This window comes from Capsicum annuum, chromosome 6 (assembly GCF_002878395.1).
Source record: "Capsicum annuum cultivar UCD-10X-F1 chromosome 6, UCD10Xv1.1, whole genome shotgun sequence".
In the NCBI taxonomy this organism is placed as follows: Eukaryota; Viridiplantae; Streptophyta; class Magnoliopsida; order Solanales; family Solanaceae; genus Capsicum; species Capsicum annuum.
The window spans coordinates 186,726,999-186,736,209 of record NC_061116.1 but is presented as its reverse complement, the minus strand read 5'-3'; positions in this window follow the sequence as shown (position 1 = coordinate 186,736,209).

Below are 9,211 nucleotides of genomic sequence, written 5' to 3'. Positions count from 1 at the left end.
CCCAAAATTAGTGGGTCCAACCAACTTATCATGAGAACAAGCAACATTTAAAGTTAATGAAGAATTTTCTAAAATTCTTCAATATATATTTAATACTCATTATACACATCTTTGGGATGTCGCAATAGTTTATGTCAATTTATGAACTTTTATTCTAACAAACTCCAAGTTTACCATGACATGTACCTTTTACTTTAGTAAATTTCAGATTTACTATTACAGGAATAAATTTTAGATTTACCACTTTAGAAGTAAATTTCAAAATAACTCTTCTCAGTTATTCTGCCTCATTCGGAGGTGAGTTGTGATACCATCACAATCAAGTGCACATTTGCATTAATAAGTTTCTCATTCCTCAGGAATGGATTATAATTGTGTCTTTCAAGATATTGCTACATCAAGAGCAAATTGAGGTATACATATAATGTAGAAAATTTTTCTCTCATAATAAGCGTGTGAAAATACTATCACTTTTGATGATTATTATCATATTATCTCCTCACACTTATATTCGTACATTCAATCACTTGTCTTCTTTCATACATATTATGCACTGCTATCACATTCACCTCAGAGAATGGAGTATGTTCAATGAGACATGTTTGATGACTTTTCATCAAAAACACACTATTCTGCCTTAGCTATCATAATATCATTGATACGGTGCATTGAGATTCAGAATCAATGTCTTATCCATACAAAGGCGTCTTAGGCATAAATAGATGAGACTTGAACCCAACATCTAATCATCATGGTGCATTGGAACTTTTAATCCAATATCTTACTCTCTTAATGAGATGAGATTTAAATTCATCATTATATCTTTTAACAATATTGTTTTTTATGAACAAATTTAATTTAAAGCATAAGTGATTTCAACTCAATTATTTTTTTCTCAAATCCAACAATAATTATAGTATTAGTAGTAAAAGACAAATAACATAAGGAATTACTAATGTTGAAATTAATTTTAGATTTATAATCTCACCTTGGTTGGAAGAGTCTCATACTGATAACGTATTATGAAATATAAAACAACAAAGAAGAAGAAGAAGAAGAAGAAGAAGAAGAAGAAGAAGAAGAAGAAGAAGAAGAAGAAGAAGAAGAAGAAGAAGAATAGAGAGAAAAGAGAGAGTAATTCTTTATTTCACTTGAGGGATTCTTTCTTAAGTCAATTACAATGAAGGAAACCCTTTTATTTATAGGGGAAAACTAACCTTAGGGTTTCTAACTTTTCCATAAATAGACATTCACTATTTATCGTAAAGTATACATTCACTATATATAGTAAAGTAGATATTCACTATATATGGTAATATATTTACAACAGGAACAAGGTGCTTGTTAATGTTGTTTAGAATAAATATAAGTAATATGAAATATTTATGGAAATCCATTTGTCACCATTTATGTCTCACAGTGAAATTTGATGCAATATTTGGATCATTAATGACGGACGTTTATGTCACATATTTCTTTGAAACAACACACAATCTCTTATTCTTGTTGATTTATCAAGTTATCAATGTAAATTTTCACTATCAATGTGTTAGAGAAGTTATTCCATGATCGACCTAGATATATGATGACATTCTTCAAATCTTGAATAGATTTAAAGTGCAATTTTGAAGCACAATTTCAGCTAGAGTATCCTCATCTCTCTTTTTATGATGTAATTGTGTTAATAATCCAAGTAATGAAAGCATACTTTAATTATGCAGTTTCGGAATAAGGTTGTTCTGCTACAACAAAAAAGATCGTTTGTGCCATAGATATTGTAATCATGATAGAAATTAATGGTTCCTATTTGCATATAGGATAGTATCTGTTCCTTCTTCGATACAAGTGATCTTTTTTTTTCGTTAAAATGAACGTATTTTTGATATGTGCCTTGTTTAATCTTAATATAGTATTGTTCAACAGTATGATCTAGTGTTGCTAGTATTGCTCTAACTTTTGTCTTAAATCTTCAAACTCATCTAAAGCAATAACCATATTAGATGTTCTGTCAGCTGACTTTCACAACGTGAAAACATGACTGATAAAACAGTAATACAACAAACAACGATATTATGTTGCTATGCACAAATAATATTTTTTTTCCTGATAGATATCCTAGGTACCCCTAATAAGTCAATTTTAAGAAGTAAAGAAAGACACATCTTAAAATGCACAGATAATGCACGAATATCATATAAGGCACGAGATGCATATGTGACGCACACACATATTAATTTTATGCAATATATTTGATGATTTAGGCTAATCACTAGGCATGTCTAGCTTTTTGTACTCAAATAAGTTTCAAAGTCATAACTCTACCATTTCCAATTGTAAGCTTTTAGTTACCATAACAATATTTTTTTTAATAACAAGGAACGTCAAACAAAAGGTTTATTTATAAATTCAATTCATCCTTTAATATTTATGAAGTTATCAGTGTAACTTTTTATTACTAGTGTCCTAGAGCATCTGTCCAATGATCGATCTTAATATGTGGTGATATTGGTCAAATCTTAATTAACTTTTAAAGTGTAATTTTGAAGCACGATTCAATTAAGGAGTCTTTAATCTCTTTCTGTTATTGTGTTATATTGCTTGGACAATTAAATGCATACTTCAATTAAGTAGTTTTGAATAGGGTCATCCCATCAGCATAAATAAAGTCTATTGTGCCATAGATTGCAAAATTATAATAGAATTATGGTTCTTTTCGAATATATAGTAGTATCTATTTGATGGGTGTAGACACGTAATTTTGTCTTTCCAAAAATTATTTTTACCATTTACTCCGTCTTACTACACACCCCAACCCCATTCCGTAGTTTTTCCACAAAATGATAAAATAATAACCAACTCTAAACAAATTTTAACCTAAATTCCCACGTAATATCAATTGAAATAAATTAACAACCCCTCCCTATCAAGTTTTTACAAGACACCACCCCACCCCATCTGAACTCACATTTTTTTCCTTACCACTAACAGAATTGTCAAACATAATTTTCACACACAATACCACACAAAATGGGTTCCTGGATCAATTCACTAAATTTTCTTCACAACATACACACACAAAACCTTCCATAATTCCTACTCACCTCATTATGTACATAGACAATTAACACACTCACAAAGGAGAGCACATACAGAGATCTGAGTGACTCTCTTTTCCATTAACACGGTAGTCACCAGAGAACACACACGATAACAAAAGTATCCACACACATGCACCAGTGAGAGGGAGAGATCGAAGGAGGGAGGAATTGGAGAAATGGATTAAAAATAGAGAGAGGGCCGACTGGAGAGGATAATCGAGAAAAAGAGAGAGACACGAAGGAGAATTGATCGGGGAAAGGGGAAAAACACAGTGAATTAGATTTCTCCAGTGAGTTTATGCTGGAAAATGCTGCTGTCACACAAATCTGAGCTGTGGTTCTCCGTTTCTCATAGTTGATGAGCTCGTCAGAGCTCCGGCGAAGTGGAAACAGTGAACCCAACCCTGTTTTGACACAAATCACATCCCGTAGCACTCCATCCCCTTTTTTGGCGAATATCCACCGGTAATCCACCAGATTTAACTCAGAAAACATCTACGATCACGTTTGTTGCTATTCCGATAAAATTCGCCAGCGAACGACGTCTCTAGCTTCATTTTTCCAAAACTCGACCAAAATCGTGCTAGTGTTTGGCAAAAACAGAATAAGATAAATCAAAACTTGGATTGGTAGTTGTTGGGGTTCGCCTCGAGGTTTTGGACGCGAATTCTACCGGGTTAATTAGAATAATACATCGATTTTAAAAGCGGTATTGAGGTTCAATTCTATCTTCTCTACCTTTAATTTTTACGTTAATGTGAATGATTTGTTGTTTGACATGTTTGAATCTTTGGTTGGTGTTGGATTTGAATGTAAAAACTTGGATTGGTAGTCGAAGAGTTGATTATTATATTGAGAATGAATTCGGGGAGGGGTTGGTTTTGATGAAAGATGGCGGTTGGTTATTTTAATTCATTGATGATTATTTAATTCGAAATAAGTATTGATATTGTTAAATGCAAAAGCATCATGATGAATTAAAATATATAGGCAAACAGTAGTCTTGGGTAGGTAAATTTAGGAATGGAGTTTTGTTGAATGTTTGAATGTCAGTGTGAATGGTTTTTTCTACTTTATTGCAAACTAAAACTGCATTCATTTAGCCGGGGAATGCCCCGACGTATTATGTACACAAAGGAGGTTCGTGATGAATGTCTGAGGCATCAAGTAAAGTATTGGAGCTTAGTCTAGGATTAGTTTAGAATAGGATTTACATTTCCGTATTTTTTATTTTTGGGACTGTATAACTCAGACTGGACATTATTTTGGTTTTGAACTTTGTTTAATTTGTTTGTTGCTTATTTTATGTGGTTTATACATTCATAGTGTCAAATTTGTCGATATGCTCCATCGAGCGACCGTGGTTGAACCACGGGATCGATGGTGCCTAACACCTTCCCCTGGTCAACAGAATTCGTTAGCCAAAATCTTCATTCGCGGATCAGTTTTTAGAGCAAACTATTTTGAAAAAGGATTTTCAAAGGTGACTTGGCACACCCGATCTATGTCAGGTGGCGACTCTGAGTTTAAAATGTAAATAATTCCTTTCGAAATAAATTTTCATTTTTTGTCACTTAATAATAAATTTTTTTCAAACTTTAAAATCTAATCTTTTTGGTTAAAAAAAGAGGGTGTGACAGCTCGGACGACTTTGCTGGGGACTTTTCAGAATTTGAGCTTAATTTTTTAAGTTGTATCGGCTTAATTTGACATTATAGGTGTATATATATTTTGTTTGTGTTATTATCTTATCATTGTTGGTGCCTACGTGCTCTTTGTTTACAGTTTTTTTTAATGTATTATTGTTTTATATCTGGTATCATTTGCGTAATCTGAGTCATTTCTTTCGCAACAAGTGTTGGAGTACACGTCATGTACACAAACTCAAGTTGAGTCACCCTTATTTTAGGAAGGGGAGACGTCGGACGTATGGAGTGGGTGGAAAGCTCTCGCAGCCACTATCGACAATACGCTCCCCGAACAACCTTGTTAGTGGACCCCAGCGTAGGTCAGCCTTTAGGACATGCTTATCTGCATTATATTGAGACCTAGTGGGACCCACTTGGTCCTTTGTAGGAGACTCTCCCCTAAGGCATTCCTACGAGCTAATTATTGCATCTTTGAGGGTGACAGGGTCATTTGACGGAATGATTTGGGGAAAGCATATGTTAGAAGTAAAATGTGTAGGCAAGAAAGGTTGAAATTAAAAAAAAAAGAAAAAAAGAAAAAGAGAGAAAAAAAAGTGAGTAAAGAAAAAAAAGAGCTTCGTAGTTTTTTTAGAGTTCTTTATGACTTTTATTTTTCATAATTCAAAAATTCAAAAAGATTTTTCTTTTGATTCCTTTAGCATGCATTCATAATTCGAAAATTCCAAAAAGATTTTTTTCAATAGAAATTTTTATAAAGGTAAATCGAAAAAAGATATGACAGTAGTTGTGTACATTTCATAAAATAAAAATACCAACAATATTTTCTTTTCATAGTTGTTGGTGCCATTTTTATGTGAAGTGTCTAATTAAAAATGCCCAAAAGATTTTTCTTGACGATGTGCATTGTCTGTCTTTGGTCGTGTCTCTCAAGTAGAGTTCAGTCAATTGTTTAATCTTTAATAGTCCAGTCTGGATGAACTATGCATACTTGCTTCTCTTCTCTCGGGAGTGAGATACGTAGGCAGTCCTTTGTGGGTTCGGTGATCTTATTTAAAAAAATTTAAAAAGATTTTCTTCTCTCTTCATATAAAATAGGTGTTTCATATACATCTCTAAAAGAAAACCACAAAAAGATTTTCCTTTAATAGTTTCAAGTTTCATTTTCGTATGAAATTCAAAATTGAAAACTCAAAAAGATTTTTCTTTGGTAATCATAGGTTTCATTTTGTATAGAAATCTGAAAAATTCAAAAAAAATTCTCTTCACTCCTCCTTTAGAGTAGGTGTTTCAAATGCATCTTCAAAAGAAAACTACAAAAAGATTTTCCGTTAATAGGTTCAAGTTTTATTTTCGTATGAAATTCAAAATTAAAAACGCAAAAAAGATTTTCTTTGGTAATCATAGATTTCATTTTATATAGGGAGTTTATAGCTGAAAACTCACAAAGATTTTCGTCAATTTTTTTGACAATTTATTTTTTTTTCTTCTCAAAGTTTCAAAAAAAGGAGAAAAAGAGTTTGATTGTCCATTTTGACAAGGCTTCACGAACTACGCACATCTGATTCTCCTCTTTTGAGAGTGAGATACGTAGGCGCCCTTCTTGGGTTCGGTGATCTTTTTAAAAGAAAAAATAAGGAAAAAGATTTTGAAGAAATGTTGAACTTTAACGCATTTGTGATCTCTTGTTCAGTTAGTTTAAAGTGGTTGGTTTGTGGTATTTTGGCTAGTCCTCCATATTGCACCAAGTCGAAGAGAAAATTATGACCAACAAGGATACCGAGGTTGTTGTCACTAATCAGATAGGGGGTTTGAGGGATGAGAATTTTGTAGCTAATGAAGAGATTCGGAAATTAAGGCAGCAAATGATAGAAATGCATCGAACTTGGGCTAATGGGTTGCCACCTCCTTCATTTCCCGTCGATAATTTGGAATATCTTTCTTGTTTGCCTCCCGTGTCACATGCATAATTTCCCACTTTGCTTGACACGCCACAACATGCATCAGGGTCTATTCCAGGGAAACACTATCCAAACACTTTCAATATTCATTTCCTCACTCCTCAACACAAAACTACCACATGTTCGGCTCCACCTTCTATTCATGTTTTTGCAGCACCACTCCCACCTGAAGCTCTTACTTTTGGTGTTCAACCATCGATTGTGATTCCTCACTCTGCAAGTGATCCTATATTGAATATTTTTGGTGATCAGCATTATGCTCCCGAGCCCACATTTAAGTCGACTCGTCCTTATGGCTACACTCAACTGCCTGAATTTCCTCTTAACACTAAGAATCCTATTATGACAGAAGGATAAGAAAAAATGACCAGAAAATTATGAAGTTTGGAACTGGCTATGAAAAACTTCCAAGGGCTTAGGGGGTACAAAAGTGTCTCATATAAAGACCTGTGCATGTTTCCAGGTGTTCATCTCCTTCTTGGTTTTAAACTGCCGAAGTTTTGACAAGTATGATGGGCATGGTGATAGTGTAGCACATTTGAGACATTATTGAAACTAACTAAGGGGCACTGGATAGAAGTAAGAATTACTCATGGCATATTTCGGTGAGAGTCTTTAAGGTCTAGCTTCAGAATGATTTATTGATCAAGACATCGACAAGTGGAATAGTTGGGATAACCTAGCTAATGAATTCATGCAACAATTCTAATACAATATAGAGTTTATTCCGGACGAGAAATCCTAACTAATATGAAGAAAAAGAGTACTGAAAGTTTCAGAGAGTATGCGATTAGATGGTGTGAACAAGCTGCTAGGGTGAAATCGCCAATGAAAGAAAGTAAGATAGAGAAGGTGTTTATTCAAGTGCGGGATGAAACATATTATCAATACTTGTTACTTGTATTAAGAAAGCCATTTATTGAGGTCCTCAAAATAGGGGAGATGATAGAGGATGGAATTAAGATCGGTCGCATTGTGAGTTTTGCAACATTGAAAGTGACTACTCAAGAAATTCAAAAAGGTTCGGGAAATGTCGAAGGGAATAAGAATGAGGAATATGCTTGTGCTATTATAGTTGGACAACAGGCACGGTCAAGAGAACCATACCATCGTTACTCTCAGGCTCAAACCCAAGTTTATGCCCAAGCTCCACAGAATTACTCCTAAAATCCATTATACTCCATCCCCTACCTCCATATCCAGTGTATAATACACAACCATATGTTTAACCCACATCTTAATGGAATGTGCCAACTCCTCAGAGTTACCCTCCAACTCCGCAAACATACCAAAGCCCTTTTAGGCCTGATTTTCGATTTAAGCCAAACAATGAAATAAGGCAAAAGTTGAGGGATAGTTTCACACTAATCAGAGAGTCGTATGCTAGTTTATTTCAGAGATTGGTACAACAGGGCATGATTACTCCTCTCCTTGGGTATACTCCTAACCGGCATTCAAGAATTTTGATCATAATGTACGATATGCACATCACTCTGATGTTCAGGGTCACAGTATTGAAGATTGTCGTGCTTTGAAAAGAAAAATAGAAAAGATGATTCAAGACAAATTGATTGTGGAGCAGAACATTGACAATAGTAAATCTTTAGTCATGATGATGTGCAATTCAGTGGCTAAGATGTCAAGCTCAACAATTGGAAATTTACTCCTCTCCTTACTGGAAAGGATTATTGGTAGTTTGTTTTGTTTTCCTTTCTATTTTTTAAATTCTTTCAGGATTATAATTTGAAATCTATCTTGTTTTTTTTCTTTGTCATTTATGTTCAAAACCTTCTATCTTTTATTTCAACTAAATGAAGTGTACATTTCCCTTTATGTTTTAAATATATGTTGTTTGTTTGTTTTCTTTACATAGTACATTTTATGTTGATTCTAGTGATATGACATGCTAGCAGAATTCTCAGCCAGATCTTGAAATCCTGTTTAATCATGAACTTTGAATCAAAGAGCTAAAATTAGAAAATAAAACATCTGAGAAATAGGTAGAATGTCAAGACATTTGGTGACCATGTTGAAGCCTTCTTTGAAAATTAAGGCCATTATTTTCAAGAATCACAAGAATAAGTTGATCATCAATTGAAAGACATATCTCAATTAGGTTAAATAGTGAATGTACGATCCTATGTCAAAAGCAACAGAAAGAAAATCAGCTCCACGAAGTCATGAGTCCTTTAGTATGAGGAATTTACAACAAAGGTGGAGTTATATGCTGGACAAGCGCAGAAGAAGTAGTGATCCATAGGCTTAGTTAAGTTAGTGCTGTAAAAAATGTCACACATGATCTTTATCTTCCACTTTCCAATTGCAGGTTATGTACTTGCATTCTCAAGGATTGATATGATGAAGGCATTTCATTCTGCTATTCAAACATTGTTTCATCCTTTGTTTACCCCGTTTGAGCTTTAGTTCTATTTTCTTTCATACCCCTCTTTTGGAATCAAGATAGAGTCAACAAAGTTCAAAAAAAAATATCGAGTAAAAGATTAGA